The sequence below is a fragment of the Galeopterus variegatus genome, unplaced genomic scaffold (genome assembly GCF_000696425.1).
Source record: "Galeopterus variegatus unplaced genomic scaffold, G_variegatus-3.0.2 Scaffold3581, whole genome shotgun sequence".
Lineage (NCBI taxonomy): Eukaryota > Metazoa > Chordata > Mammalia > Dermoptera > Cynocephalidae > Galeopterus > Galeopterus variegatus.
In genome coordinates, this window is record NW_007729692.1 from 48,262 (window position 1) to 62,895 (window position 14,634).

The 14,634-nt window shown below is 33.5% G+C and overlaps 1 protein-coding gene and 1 non-coding gene across 2 annotated transcripts in view; one reads left to right on the forward strand and one right to left on the reverse strand.

Moving 5' to 3' along the window:
• The window catches only part of PURG (purine-rich element binding protein G), a 33,916-nt gene that overhangs the window by 11,499 nt on the left and 7,783 nt on the right, over window positions 1–14,634 (reverse strand). The gene's annotated exons all lie outside the window — the stretch shown is intronic.
• TRNAS-GCU lies at window positions 12,998–13,071 on the forward strand. The gene has a single exon. It is a non-coding gene; the product is annotated as a tRNA-Ser (tRNA).

Here is a 14,634-nt window from a genome sequence, read left to right on the forward strand (position 1 = left end):
CTACCTACACCAAACCTAAAATAAAATAGGTGAGTGTAATCCTTTGTGTGCTGGGGCAGTTGGTCCTCAAATCATGCAAACTGCCTAAATAACCTCTTTTTTAAAAAGGAAGTAAAGCAGTTCTGATTTCCTCCAGGAANTGTAATCCTTTGTGTGCTGGGGCAGTTGGTCCCCAAATCATGCAAACTGCCTAAATAACCTCTTTTTTAAAAAGGAAGTAAAGCAGTTCTGATTTCCTCCAGGAATAAAACTATGCTTTGATATTCCCCAGTCTGTGGATGGTTTACTCATTTTCTTAATGATGTCTTTGGATGAGTAGAAAATTTTAACTTTGATGGAGTCTAATGTATCATTTTTTTGTTTTATAGTTAGTGCTTTTTGTTTCCCGTCCGAGAAATTTTTGCCTATACAATTGTACGCTTTTATATTTGATTGAAAACAGCTTCAGGAACCGAATATAACTAACCAAACTCTCTTGCTATTGCTATACCTGAGTTCCTGTGGTTAAAGGAGGCTCCTTTCCAATTTTGCGTAATTTTATTATATTTTCTGGGGAACCATTCATTTTATGGGTTGGAGAGAATAAATAAGGATGTTAATTAATATTTATTAAATGCTTATCATACAGTCACTTTGCTAATAGTTTCATGTATGTTAAACACTTAATTTTCCTTAAGAGAATTCCGGCTCTGTGAGGGAAGGAACCTAACATTTCGTTATTAATACCTAGGAGACCTAGCAGATTGCTCAGCACATAGCAGGTGATTGATAAGTATAAACAGAATGCTGCATGAATAAATTCTCACAACAACTCTATGAAGTTATATAAATTGCCACACATTACACAGTGACAAAACTTGGACTTGAACCAAGGGCTGCCTGACACCAAAATGTGTGCTATTTACAATTCTGTACTAGCCACTGAGAATGCCTAAGTGACAAAACTTGGACTTGAACCCAGGGCTGCCTGACACCAAAATGTGTGCTATTTACAATTCTGTACTAGCCACTGAGAATGCCTGATAACTCTGGGGAGACTCAGTACCTAAAAGTACAGCTGAAGTTACCACTGCTGCTTAAGGGGGTGGAGGAAGTGGATCAAAATTATCATTGTTTTATTCCTTTCATAGCAAAAGGCAAATGTGGAACTTCTAAGCTCTTCTTGATAATCCTAGGCCTATCAGTCTGACTTTTTATAACTGTAAGATAATTTGTGCAGATTAAGCTAATATAAAACTTTTACAGCCATAAATATAGAGACAGAATAATTCAATCTGTATGTAAGTATTTAGAATTCAGCCTGACAATTTCACAGTAATACTACAAAACCATGCATACCTGGGAATGCCAGGGAGCAAGGTCATTTATTTAAAAGAATTTCTTAGTTAAGAGAGCTTTAATCACAATACTTTTAATCCTATTGAAATTGGAATATTTCTAATGCGTATTATTTAGATTTTCTGCAATGTAATGAACACTACTAAATTTTGTGTGCTTGAATGAGAGTACTGCAGTACTCTAGAGTCTTCATTGTTAACAACTCTTATAATGTATAATGATATAAATGAAGATGTGGGTTCTTGAGTTAATTTGATAAAAACCTGGAACACTCCTTTCAAACATGTTTCTGCTTCCAGCTTATTTATGTGGTCATTCATCTCTTGTTCATGAGCGGAGGGAAAAGATTCGCTGGTAGATTTTTAAGTAACTGAATTTACACAAAGTAGTTTTACCTGTTAAAATTTCTGAATAATAACATTTTTGAGGGCCACTCTGCAATGCAGGTGCCATGACAAGACTCATGACAGCAGGACTTGATAGAGATCAAGTTCTGGAAGGTCAGCTGAGGTGGGAAGCTCAGACAGGGAGACTACAGGACAGAGGGTCAGAGGCTCAGAGTTGGAGGCACAGGCTGATGTAGAGGGTCAGAATCTAGGCCAGTGGCTGGTGCACAGACATGAGCACTGATGATGAGCTGCTCTGTCTTCCACCAGGGCCTAAACCAAGAACACACTGAGAGCAGAACTGAGCTTAAGGATGTGAGGAAACAAGAAAATACCCAGAATGCATTTCAAAGATCTGTTTAATTAGCTATAAAGACATGTGTTTAATTTGACCAAATTTTGATTTCAAGTTTACCATTTACAATTTCTATCATCTTATTACGGAGGCTTCAATGAGCAGTGGTCTCGTTAAAATCCTGGTATTTTATTAGGTAGCTAAGTAATTACAGCATATTGTTTTTCATCTGCTGGGGCCTCAGTTTTTTTCCTCTGTTAAGTGGGGATAATGATATTGAACTATTCTAAATCAATAGTTTCATCAGGATGAAATGAGATATAATGTGAAAGAACTTTCAAACTATATGTAAGTTACTATAATTTAAAGTTCCATATCACTTTTACATCTAATTTAATTAGAAAATGTTTCATAATTTATGACCAGGTGTGGGAAAACTTTCAGGACAAATGAATCTTTTGTAGTCACAACTTATTGAGTTTATCTTTTAATGGTCTTCATTGCAATGTCTCTGCAGTGAAAATGATTTACTAACATAGCCAGGGTAGAATCAGGCTTATTCCATTTGGCTAAGACATTGGTGAGATAGTCATCATAGTTGAGAACACTGATGGATTTCTGTCAATTCATATGTATGAAGAGAAAAGATATTTGTGACTGTATTGCATATGCAATGAGACTGAAATAAAATTAAACTGAGGATGAATACAAAAGCCTAGGCCACGGAGGGCAAATATGTCATATGTATATCACCCCTGTCGCCTTCCACATCAACTCCCTGTCTACATGCAGAAATCACAGCAGCCTTTTATGATGAGCCTGAATAGGAGTGCTTCACAATCATCTCCAACCTAGGGCTCAGGAAGTCATTACCACTTAGCACAGGAGGCAATGTTTCAGAGATGAAACAGAATTGTTATTTTCATTCTAGGACATGAAGAGAGATTTGGAATGGGGGAATTATTGTTTAAATAGTATTACTGTATTTCTCTAAATCTGCATCAATGAAATATAATTTGAGCACTATGACAGAATGTAGATAATTACCCATATTTAAAGAGTAAATTGATAAAGGAAAAATAACATACAGCATTTTATAATAGACAGCTTTAAATCCACTTCTCATATATACCAACATACTGCCTGGCACATGGCTGATAATCAAATGAATATCTGTTGAATGAAAAAAATGACAGTTTGATTAGGCTCCAAAAGCTGCTTTAAATCAAGTAACTTTAGACATGGCACTCTTAAAGCTAACAGCAGTGAAGTATTTGTCTTTTATAACTTACTGTATCCCTAGTCCCTTGCACAGGGCCTTGCACAAAGCAGGCACTCAAAGTCTATTGAATAAGTAGAAGAACAGCATCATTTATCACTTAATAAAACAAGAAAAAGGATATTTCTGAAGTAAAATTTAGGATGTGCAGGAAACAAAAGATCGCATAGTACACTGCACCTTAATTTGTGAGTCATCTTTGAAATAAATATGACATAATATTTCTGGTCTGGCTTTCAAATTATTGCTTTCATTACCGCTTGTTGTCATGTAGGTTTAAGTGCCGTGATTCTGAAGCAACAAGATTTCAAAGGCAAAACAGGAACAGGAACAGGAACAGGAATGGTGGTGATTAAGGGAAGAAAGATGAATTAAGTAATCAGCACAACACTAGCTGCAGAGGGGAATACAAAAGAGGAAGAAACACTTTCTGGTTTTAAACTTAAATTCGAATGAAGGAAATAGAATTTTTATATGGGAAACTAAGTTTAAAACATATTTAATCAAATCTAAGGTTGTATACCTAAAGAAGTCTTTTGGAATTAGAAGAATTGTCTATTTAAAGCTTTTGTGCACAGGGCCAAAAGATAAATATATCATGATCAACTTGTTTCTGTGTTAGTTCCAAGACAATGTATATACATATATATGAATGTATGCCAAAAAGTTTGTGGAAAATAGAATTAAAAGATAATATGAGTCTTTCTATGAACCTTTTGATGTACATGTATGTGAATTAAATGACAGGGTAAAAAAGGGACTGGGAAAATTAGAGAAACAGTATAGTGAAACACTGTAAAGCAGCCCTAGCTAAATATGAAAGGTGCTAAGAAGGAAAGGATGGTCAATAAATGTCAGATGAAACAAAGAGGAGCTGGAGAAAAAAGAGAAGGGACCATAGGAGGAAGTCAAAGATAACTTTAAGAGAAGTTTCACTGACTCCAGGGATACAGAAAGTGCTCCAAATTTATGGGTAAGAAAGCTGGGGTTCACAAAGGTTAAACGACTGCTAAGCCCAGCTAGTAGGCACAGACCCGGGGCTTCTCAACAGTAACACGCTGCTCTTACCTCTGTACACTGCCACACACCTTGAGGTCAAAGGCAAGACTAGGGATTTTTTAAATGCTTGAAATAACAGTCCAAATAATATACAACTAAAATTTTTTGGCTTTATTAATTATAGCATAAACATAGTGAGTAATTTAGCATTCACATTCACTTTAGCTTATAGGTATTTTGTAACAAACTTATCGATTTGTCATTTAGAATTGAGTTACTAAAAATCAAGTTTAAGAATCAAGTTTCATGTTTACCGAAGATTAATTTTTTTTCTACGTAAAATATAAAACATTTCTATCAAATAAAATTTACATTTTATGTAATATGTCTCAAGGCAGATGCAAACCACCTTAATGTAAGGCACTGCTTGAATTACAGCTTGGTATGTCATTAAAAGTAATATTTGGGTCTTTTTGAAAAAATGAGTTGGGCTGGCTGGTTACTCAGTTGGATAGAGCGAGGAATTGATAACGTCAAGGTTAAGGGTTTCGATCTCTGTACTGGCCCCCCATCCCCCCCCCAAATCAAGCAATAAATGGTGATTAACAAACCAAATCACACATAGTCATCTAGTGACACAAAGGCTCCCTTAAGTAGGAGTACGGTTTAACGATGCTGGAAGAACAGTAATGCAAACTAACTTTAGTTATTATAAATCAGACAGGGATTCTTCATTCTAAGTAAATTTAATATCATAATTGATAAAGTATGTAAATAATTATGAAGTAAAGGGTCAGAACTTGGGGAATTTTCAGGCTGGAATTCGCGATATTATATAAAGGTTCTTGGTGGCAAAGTATTAGTGCCTAACTTATGTTAGAGACCACAAACAGGGGAGGTTAAGGTCTGGGTGCTGGCAGCATGTGCTCTGAGGAATGCAGAGTGCTAAGTGAATTTTTTTTACTTAGGGGTAATAATGGTGAACAATGAAGAAAGAGCTTAAATAATGCGGAGAGCACTGAAAAGACAAAAAAGGAATTGCTTTGTATGTTACCGAATCAGCCGCACCACAACTTGTTCACCAAATCTTTTTTTACTTAGGGGTAATAATGGTGAACAATGAAGAAAGAGCTTAAATAATGCGGAGAGCACTGAAATGACAAAAAAGGAATTGCTTTGTATGTTACCGAATCAGCCGCACCACAACTTGTTCACCAAATCTTTTCAATTCAAGGGTTTTTTTTCTCCTCGGTAAGAAAATATTTCTAATTTCATAATGGAAATCAAAGGAATAATGAAATTCAATTTTAAAGAGTTTTCTTTGAAGTAAATGTTATCAATACGCTGCAGCAGATCATTAGAGAAAAATTTGATTGCTACCAAAATGATGGAATTATTAAAAATGGTTCAAAATGAATACGATTTTTCTTTAAAAGTCATATGAAAGCATTGATATTACAAATTGTGAAATTTGTAAAATGAATGAAGATTCAGTTATTATCCAAGAGTCATGACCAACTAGTTTTTTTTTTTTTTTACTATTTCCAAGGTAATTTAAGCCCAGAAAAGACAGACCAAGAAAATATTTTTTTCTATGGCAAGATTATAAGTAGTATACTCATAATTATTGCATTTTTGGTTATTTAGATGTATATCGCTGGCAGGAATTTAAACTTTATTGATTTCTGTGAAAAATTTTAATTAACAGTAAGAGAATATTTTTGGAAAAAATTTTTGAAGAATAAGAGTTTTAGAAATGTGTTTCTTGGGTTGAGTTTTTTTTTTACTGCCAATGATTTTGAAAAGAACATTTGAAACAGTTCATTTGCAGAAAAATGCATTTTAATTTTATACCTATTTCCTACCAAATTATATTTCCAATAAACCTATTTAAAGCTTTCAGTTTCATATTGAACTAAGCAAAGATTTTCTTTGTTTGTTTAAGTTTTGCAACAGTCTTTTTTTTAAGCAAAGATTTTGAAATCATTTAGTGAACATTAACACTGTCAAATTCCAGAAAAATTTCCAGTCTACTACATAAGTTATAATGTGTTATGGGAAAACAATCCTAGAATGTACATAGGAAAAAGCCACGGAAATTTTAGGATTTAAGTCTAGTTGCTCCAGTTATCTCTAACCTCAAACCTTCAATAAACAAAAAAGCACTAAGTGTCCATCAGGAGTCCCCTAGGCCTCAGGAGAAACAAAGGCTTACCTTTCCCTGTAAATCAGTGCAGAAATTTCCAGAATAAAATATGCTTCATTCACAGTCACCCAAAGATTATACTGATCTCTTATCTTAATATAAGCAAAACTGCCTTGTAATTGTAAATCTTTTTGTATGTGAGAATTGTAACAATACAGGAGATAAAGTTTATACTTGGAGAGCTTAATAGAGATAACTATAAACTCATTACTGATGGCAGAGGGCTAAAAAAAGTTTGCTTATTTAAAAAAAGGTTGAGAGGTATAATGGTAGTTGCCAGGGTTTGGGAAGAGGGAGAGATGGGTAGTTTAATGGGTATAGGGTTTCAGTTTTGCAAGACAAAAAAGTTCTGGAGATTGGTTGCAAAAATACAGTGAATATACTTAACACTACTGAACACAGTATAACCGAACACTTGGAAATGGTTATGACAATAAATTTTTTACCACAGTTAAAAAAAACACCACCAGAAGTAAAACATTTAAAGATTGACTAAGGATATTTTTTCTATTTAGAAAAGTGTAATATAGATATAGTTTATAGACCTTGGTGTAATACATTTCAACCAACTCAGAGCTCTCTGTAAAAGCTACTATTATTTGTCCACATGAAATTTGGAAATGTTAGGGCCGGCCCGGTGGCGCACTGCTACAGTGCGCCGCTTGTGAGCGCGGCGGTGCTCCCGCCGAGGGTTCGGATCCCACATACAGACCGGCCGCTCACTGGCTGAGCGAGGTGCGGGCGCAGCACCGAGGGTTGCGATCCCGTTGCCGGTCCCGGTCTGGTACGGGTGCAACACTGAGGGTTGCGATCTGTTGCCGGTCACGAAAAAAGACAAAAAGGACAAAAAAAAAAAAGAAATTTGGAAATGTTACAGTATCACAGGAAAGCACAGATGACTGGAAGAGACAAAAAGGACAAAAAAAAAAAAAGAAATTTGGAAATGTTACAGTATCACAGGAAAGCACAGATGACTGGAAGAACTGATAAGAAAAAAGGAGACACTGCCAGGGAGAACTGAGTTTCATACTGGTTCATACCAGATCCTGAATTTAGGTATTATTGCTACAGGTACCCTTCCACCCTTCACAAAGCCTTAAACTCTTCAGGAGAGAATCACACATACCAATTGCAGCAACAATTAACATACTTCGAAACTTGTTCTCTAAAACAGAAATTTAAGATAAAATTAGCAAACTATGTTGTTTCTTTCCATTTTAATTAGTAATGCAAGAAAAAAATTGAAAGTGATAATATCATAAGTGCTTCAAACTTTAAACAGAATTTAACCTGAATTTTTATAAAGAAAAACTTTGACAATATCCAATAATGTGGTTTCCCAATTTACCCTAAGGCTCATGTCTTTCCAAACAAACCTGCAGGAGGTACTTTTGAAATAGCAATATAAATACTAAATTTATTCCTTCACATACTTCTTTCTGGAAAAAAAGATTAAAGGTAAAAATATTCTTTGAAATTTATAAAGGGTAGACTTAATTTTGCAGGGAAAATTCCATGAAAATTATTTTAATTAATTCATTTAATTAGCAAAGCTCATGAAAATTTGAAAACTAGTTCTTATGTTGTTTTTCAATAATGAGGGGTGGGAGGAAAGGATAAGTTTTTAAATATGTTTTCAGAATCATACTGAAAAATTTGAAATCACACTTTACACAACCTGGTAAATTAAAAGACCTAAGTGCAAAAGTTCCAAGTATTATTGCCAATAAATTCTGAGTCTCTCAGAGTTGAAAAGAATCTTTGAAGTAATAACAATTCAACTTTTTTTCTCATTTATTAATTCTCTTTATGCATCCTACATTAAGTGCATGTCTAGTTTCTACCTTAAATAATTCCAGTATTTGGGAAGTAAGACTATTCTTGAAGTTTGCCCTCAGACTGAGCTGAAATAGACTATACATCTATAGTCTATGTGAAGCTTCAGATTATAATTTTGAGAAATATATTTTTAATGTAAAATTTACATTGTGCCTATAATACAAACAGAATAGAGAGTTTTAAAAAAAGTTGCACTGCCTATAATGATCCTTTAGAGTTGGTGACTACCTGTTATGACAGCAATCTTTTTCACAATTAGGAACTCTTTCAGTGTTCTGCTGCACTAATCTTTGAAGGGTAGTAGCTGGAAAGAGAAGTCAATGAACTTGCAGTATTGCCAAATCTCTATGTATGAATTAACTTCATATTTCTGATAGGATGTGATCCACTAGAATGACATCTCTTAAGAGATTTATGTGTAGTTATATATGTTAATTTTATAGATTTATATGTAAAATATGGTTTTATTAATTTTGATGAACACATTATTATACTACAGAATGTCCATAAGGTTGGCAAACAAAAATATTTTAAAATATGTTAGTTATGTTTTCAAATAATATGCTCATAGAGTGTGCAGGTGAAATATGTCTAAATGTTAAGTCTCATGCTCTACTGAGTGAGCTAGCTGGGCGTCTATAAATATCTCTAAAATTAAAGCAATGTGTGCAACTGTTGATCTGAAGAAAGTACCATAAATGCACTACAGTATATAGTTCTTCCTGAGAGGATACAGGAAGAGGGTAAAAATACTGCATGCTTTTAAAATAAATTAGTATATTTCTCATCACTTACATATTTGAGAGAGATAATGAGCATTTTCAGCTTTTAAATTGTTTTCTTACCTTATTCTAGTAATTATGAACTATTTGAGCTACATGTGTGTCACAAAATGTAAAATTAAGGGATTAAACTAAAGTAATTCCAAGGTCCCTTCAAGTCTTAATATTTAATACACTAAACTTGCATTAATTCTTGAGTAGAGAAATTATTCACTTTCGTTTACTGATTAAGAGTACGAACCAGAATTATTTAATAAATTAAAATATGCTTCAGTCTCCATACACTTAAAAGCTAAGTTTTTGATATACGCCTTCATAATTGTTAATTCCTATCAGATTTATCTTGAGATAGCTGTCAAAAAATGAAAGGGAATCAGAAAGATTATAAAATGTGATAAAAAGACTAACATGCTAAACTGGAAAAAATTTTTTTTCTTTTTACCAAAACTCTAGTTAATTTATAAAAAAATGTTTCTTGTTTTAAGATTTGTAAACTTCTCAAGGCAGAATGAGTATCGTTCAGTCTTCTTTCAACCAAGCTACTAGAGTTGTTTTGACCTAGTTTTTCCTTCACTATCTTGTACCTAAGATAAAATCTCATCAACCTAGAGCAGTGGTTCTTAAGGTGCAGTGCCCGGACTAGCAGCATCTACTCACCTGGGAATGTGTCAGAAATGCAAATTCTTGATCCTCACCCCACCCCACTGGTCGTACTGAACAGAAACTCTGGAAATGGGGCTGGTGATATATAGTTTAACAAACCTTCCAGGTGATTATTCTTCACACTAAAATTTGAAAACCTCTGCTCTAGAGTAATGGAGAAAAATATATATCTGTAAATAGGGCAGCTATCTCAGTTTATCCCGCAGGAGTTAAGGGAAAGAAGAAAGTTGGTAATTAAATATGAAAAGGAATGTAATGATGTAGGAAGAGTATGGCAGGGCAAGTTGTGAGCAATCAGTAAGAAGTCAGGAAAAAGCTGTCAGAAATCAATAAAACTCTCAGTAATATTGATGAGATTTATTTCCAAACTAATCTAACCTAACCAGTTGTTTTTGGTTTATGAAAATGAAATTGTAGAACCACAGAATAGTAATTTGTCTCCTCTCTGCTTTAGGAATAGGATTGAGATGATCCATCTACTTTCTCATCATCTGATCCCTTTTAAAAATTACTGACATTCATTTGAAATAGTTGATCAGGATTAGAGGTTCAATCTGTAAATTATACTAATGATCAAATAAGTTGTATTTGTTAGGACCAGTTGTACCCACTAAATGAATCTTCATGTAAGTAATTGTCTCTTGGTGAGACTACTCCTATATACAGGGGATAGTTTTGGATAAAATAATTCCCAGTAATCTGGGGCAGATTTATTTATAGAGGAGGTTAGGGATAGATTGTGCTTTATTAGAGTTGGGTGGATTGGGTTCAAAGTAAGTCTTATAAGGCAGCCTGGTCTAACTAAATAAGCATGACCTCTGGTTTTTGTGTGAATTTGGGTTCCAACATACTAGTTTTGAAATATTAAACCAATTTCTAAACCTCTGGAAAATTATATGAAAATGAGGATAATGGGGTTGTTATGAGGATTAGAAATAGTAGATATAAGGGACCTAGCAATGCCTAGTACATAGTAGGTATTTAATAGATAATAATTCTTAGTACTAACAAATCTTAATTGGCTCTTGCTTTTATTACTACCCTCTCTTTGAAAATGGTTATGGTGCAACTTTTCTAGAGGCGAAATTCATTTCTGAAATTACCTGTCAGTCATGCTAGTCAAAAATATTTTTTGAAGATCCACTGTGTATTGAAAAATTGGAGTTACTGATCTTTCAGTCCATATCATCCCAAGTGAAATTTGTTTACTACTCATCCTAAACTGTTATATGGAAACACAGTAAAAGTGTTGAGATTAGATGAGTGAAGTAATAGCCCTTTTTTCTTAGAGCCTATTAGTATAGATCTAGCTCATAGGGCAATTCCTAAATTTTCAAAGAGCAGCTCTGGTCTTTCTTTGTTGTGTTTCAACTGTCATCTGAACAAATACATAGGATGAAATGGGGCCATGGTGGTAGTGAGAGAAATTAATGCCCTTACCCACTTCCAATATGATACAGTGTATGGGAGGGAAGACGATTATGACTGATGGAATTTTAGAATTCTATTTTTACTCCTTATTGTAGCACAGTATACCCTTTTTGGAGTATTTACTAAGAAGAAATAGATTTTGTCCTATTCTAGATTATGAAATCATTGGTATAAATAACATTGCTAATCTGAAAAACCTAGAAATAAAATACATCAGTATCTTAAGTAAATTAGCCAATGATAAGGAGTGTTTTGAACCTGGATGTCTGTATATATCTTTATCCTTACTCCTAAATCATTATCTTTTGATTCTGTTGTTTTATTTTGCTGGGTAGTTTTGGCACTTAGGTTTTTTTTTTAATTGAATTGTATTGATTATACATATTTGTGGGCTACAGAGTTATATTTCAATACATGTATACAGTGTGTGATGATCAAATCAGGGTAATTAGCATAAATCATTATCTTTTGATTCTGTTGTTTTATTTTGCTGGGTAGTTTTGGCACTTAGGTTTTTTTTTTTAATTGAATTGTATTGATTATACATATTTGTGGGGTACAGAGTTATATTTCAATACATGTATACAGTGTGTGATGATCAAATCAGGGTAATTAGCATATTCATTATCATAAAGCTTAATCATTTCATTGTGATGTTAACAGTTGACCTTTCTTCTAGCCATTTAATAACATATAATTAACTACTGTTAATTATAGATGCCTAGCTCAACTGTACACCAATAGAACTTATTTTTCCTATCTAGCTGTTTTGTGTCCATTAACTTAGGTGTGTTCTTTTGGTAAAGTTGCTTCGAATGTTTGATGGGAAGCTGAGGAAAATTTCTACAAAATGAGAAGGGTAAAGAACTGCCCACCTAAACTATTTTCTCATGTTCCACTTAGATTTCAAACAACACTGAAAAAGAAGCAATCAAGAACCTAAACTGTATCTGCTATTTTGAGGAGAGGGAGAAGAGAAAAGAAAAAATTTTCTGCAACAGTCAATTCATTTTACAGAATTGTTGAAAATAGACCGACTAAATTGCCATTGTGAACTACCACCAGGCCAAAGACTGTTTATCATGTAGAATATTTCCATGATGGAATTTTATGTGCACAGATATTTTTGAAATTAGCAAAATACACACGTGCATACACACTTGAAAATATACTTAGGTTACTCTTAAACATTGTCTTTGATAAACAAATAGGCATCAAAAGAAAAGTCTGGAGAGAAAGGTGTCACTCTTTTTTAATCCTCTCTGCTGTCAGTGGTGGTGGCTGCATAGTAGAGGGCTGGGGTCCCTAAATAAACTCCTCAAAGACAAAAACCTTGTGTGCTGCTTCTCTTCTCTACCAACCATAAACTAAAAAAACAAATCATTAGGACATTTAATCTTTGCACACCCATAGTTACAGGTCCTCTAAAACAGAACAATACTGTTCACAGGTCACTGTCATTCCTGCTGTTTTTTGTTAAACGTCATTATTTGTAACAGAATATAATCAACAGGACTAAAGAAAAAGGGATCAAAGGAAGTGCTTGATTCTTAGGGACCACTGCAATGATAGTTGCAGTGTATTATTTAGCATTGCATTTTACGGTTATTTCAGGAACAATGGCATTTCAGGAAATCATGTTTATTTCAAAATTCCTTTGCCACACAGAATATAAGAAATGATTACTGAATATGAAGAAACAAGCAATGTTCCTTCCAAAGAATGAGACCTCATATAGATAATAAAAACATTTCTTTTAAAAAATTAAAGTATAAGGCTGGCTGGTTAGCTCAGTTGGTTAGAGCGTGCTGCTGCTAACGCCAAGGTCCAAGGTTCAATACCTATACCAGCCAGCAAAAAAAAACTGCACAACCCCCCCCCCCAAATTAAAGTACAGGGGAGTTATGTTGTTAGTATACAACAACTTGGCCTTAATAGGCACTAGGAACAAAATTTTATTTTGTGTGTCTAAACAGGTACATACATGTTATAAAACTCACATTTCTACATTGTTCCTTTGGGTCTCATCACACGTTGCTGCATTATTATAGTTTTTTTTTTTTTAATATAAAGAGAGAATTTCCTATATTTTCCAACTCTGATATTCTCCATGTATTTTTTTCTTTCACACTCCACTAATACAGAATTTAAAAAGTTTAGAATAGGAGGGAACCTTAGCTTCTAGCACAACATTGTTCATTTTTCATATGAGGAAACTATCCAACAGAAGTTAAGGTCATGCCATACATTGATTGAATTAGGTTTATTATTCTCTCTCAAATGCCCTTCTAAATGTTAAATAAATAGGAGTTTAGTTTTGAGAATGACTTATTTCTCTCATTTCTATTAGACTGAATACTTTTGTTACAGGCAAGCAAAATAATCAGCTACTACCTTTCTCTTCTCTATTTCTTCTTTTCTATTTGCTACCTTTAGGCAATAACCTTATCAAATCTACAACAAATAATAAATAAAATCCCGAAGAAGAGTATTATCCTACAGAACCATTTTCTCTAAGAAAAATAAAATGCTAAATATTTCTGAATACAGGACTTTCAGATAAAAAAATTCTGACTTTAATCAGACAAGATAAAATTATCAGACTTATACCATTATCTTGATGAAGACAAAAACCAACAAATAACATTTCTTTTCTTTTTAACCAATCTTACACACTTTGAGCTTTTAAGTACTAAGTACACTTTTAAAAAAAGGGATTACTTTCCCTTTTTTTTATCCCTATTATTTCCTAGGAATTTGAAAACTTTGAATAGAATAACTCTTGCTGAAACTAAGTATAAGGGGGTGAAATGAGAGGACAGACATCTGCTGTTCAATCTTGGAAATAAGTCAACAATATTAAAGAAGAAACTATATATACATTCCATTTAAATAAGTTATTTTCTTCATATCTCAAAATAACTTCACTGTAGCAGCACTAATTTATTATATTTTCATTTACTGTTGGATATCACTGGCCTCAACAAAAATAAGCAATTTTTCACAAGAAATAGTCAAAAGAAGGTAAAATTTAGAAAATATAATTTACTAGAAAGCACCAATATGGGAAACTCTTCAATTAAGGATTGAAAATTATTAGTATTTTTTAGCCTAAATTTAAGCAAACTTCATTCCTAAAGGTGAATTTACCTTCCTTTTGATCCCTGTCTTTAAAAAAGGAGAAATACACACACACACACACACACACACACACACACACACACACACACACACACACACACACACACACACACAATTGTAAGCTTAAACAATACCTGGAGATCATCACCAATTTTATAGATTCTGTAAAGGATAATGGGTTATTCATCATTAAAATAAAAAAGCAAACTCTTTTATGCTTTTAAAATATGTTTAAGAGGATCCTGTCTTCTAACCGCTCTCATTTTACAAAAAGA